Below are 2,471 nucleotides of genomic sequence, written 5' to 3' on the forward strand. Positions count from 1 at the left end.
GTGATATTCCCTTTCTTTGGTATACCTAATCTTGTTGGTGAATTTTTGAAGTAAAAATCGTGACACAAGCCGCCCTGTTAAAAACCCCAATGGATCTAGGAATGACCTCCTGCGCTTGTGTACAAATTAAAGCTTGTTGAAAGATGAATACCTTTGGTAAGTTTCGTTATTAAATAGGCCTTCGTATACCTTACCTAGGCCTAGCGAAGCACAGGGGGCAGTTTTCTTTTTCTGTAATCAATCAAGAGAAATCGAAACCCCTCCGCCGGGATGGGATCCTAATATAAAGGAATATACCAAGACCAAGATATTCTAAATCCTGAGATGAAAATTCCCATCCAGTATCTTACTTGTTTTATTCTAAATGACTAAGAAAAAAAAGACCTCCTGATTCTAATCATAAAAAATGGAAAGCTATCAAGAATTTTATTTATTTTATTCAATTTCAAAAAATATAAAAAAAAATGGATAATCTATATAATAGATATTAATTAAGTAAGTAGAAGTTAATAAAAAAAAATTCAAATTTCTAAACAAAAACGAGAATTCTTTTTTATTTTGTTTATTTTGAATTCCCCTTCTTTAGAGAGAATCCTGTGAAAATAAGAAAATTTGTATAAAATTAAGATGGAGATATAGAGTTATACTAAGTAAAAAAATCGAAATTAAGTATAATGGAAATAGGATTCTACCTTGAAATGAGATATGTTTTGCAGTAAACAAAGGAAACTCGTCAATTCAATAAAAATGAATTCTTGTTTTGATTGAATTGAGTAAAATAAAAAATTATGGTATGGATGACTTGACAATTCCAATTCTAATCGAGCAATCCGGTATATTTTCCACGTTCATAGGAGTGCGTCTATGTTTCTTCTTTACGAATATGATATTTTTTGGACATTTCTAATAATATCAAGTCTTATTCCTATTTTGGCATTTTTAATTTCCGGAATTTTAGCCCCGATTAGCAAAGGGCCGGAGAAACTCTCTAGTTATGAATCGGGTATAGAACCAATAGGCGACGCTTGGTTACAATTTCGAATCCGTTATTATATATGTTTGCTCTAGTTTTTGTTGTTTTTGATGTTGAAACAGTTTTTCTTTATCCATGGGCAATGAGTTTCGATATTTTGGGTATATCTGTATTTATAGAAGCTTTAATTTTTGTACTTATCTTAATTGTTGGTTTAGTTTATGCATGGCGAAAGGGGGCATTGGAATGGTCTTAGCTCCTGAATATTCAGACAATAAAAAGAAAAAAGGAAAAAATCAAAATAAAATTGAGACTGTTATGAATTCCATTGAGCTTCCTTTACTTGATCGAACAGCCCAAAATTCAGTTATTTCAACTACATTAAATGATTTTTCAAATTGGTCAAGACTCTCTAGTTTATGGCCACTTCTCTATGGTACCAGTTGTTGTTTCATTGAATTTGCTTCACTAATAGGGTCACGATTCGACTTTGATCGTTATGGACTAGTACCAAGATCAAGTCCTAGACAGGCAGATCTAATTTTAACAGCCGGAACGGTAACAATGAAAATGGCCCCTTCTTTAGTGAGATTATATGAACAAATGCCTGAATCAAAATATGTTATTGCTATGGGAGCATGTACAATTACAGGAGGGATGTTCAGTACCGATTCTTATAGTACTGTTCGGGGGATTGATAAGCTAATTCTTGTAGATGTCTATTTGCCAGGCTGTTCCCCTAAACCGGAAGCAGTTATAGATGCTATAACAAAACTTCGTAAGAAAATATCTCGAGAAATCTATGAAGATAGAATTATGCCTCAACGTCAACGGTCGAATCGGTGTTTTACTACAAATCACAAGTTTCATATTAGCCGCAGTATGAATACTGGAAATTATGATCAAGGATTCCTTTATCAACCGGCATCTACTTTTACTTCAAAAATACCTACTGAAACATTTTTCAAATACAAAAGTTCAGTCTCTTCCCATGAATTGGTGAATTAGACAGTATTTCTTTGTACAAAATAAAAAAAATCTTCATAAATTTCATCGTAAAGGTGAAATACTTAATACAAATAAAAATATGGGAGAAATAAAAAAGATGCAGGGTCGTTTGTCTGCTTGGCTAGTCAAGCATGGGCTAATTCATAGATCTTTGGGCTTTGATTACCAAGGAATAGAGACTTTACAAATAAAGTCCGAGGATTGGCATTCTATTGCTGTTATTTCATATGTATATGGTTACAATTATCTTCGTTCCCAATGCGCCTATGATGTAGCACCCGGCGGGCAGTTAGCTAGTGTATATCATCTTACGAGAATAGAGTATGGTGTAGATCAACCAGAAGAGGTATGCATAAAAGTATTTGTCTCAAGGAGGAATCCTAGGATTCCGTCTGTCTTCTGGGTTTGGAAAAGTGTGGATTTTCAAGAACGAGAATCTTATGATATGTTGGGAATCTCTTATGATAATCATCCACGCTTGAAACGTATC

Source organism: Coffea arabica, chromosome 5e (assembly GCF_036785885.1).
Source record: "Coffea arabica cultivar ET-39 chromosome 5e, Coffea Arabica ET-39 HiFi, whole genome shotgun sequence".
NCBI lineage: Eukaryota > Viridiplantae > Streptophyta > Magnoliopsida > Gentianales > Rubiaceae > Coffea > Coffea arabica.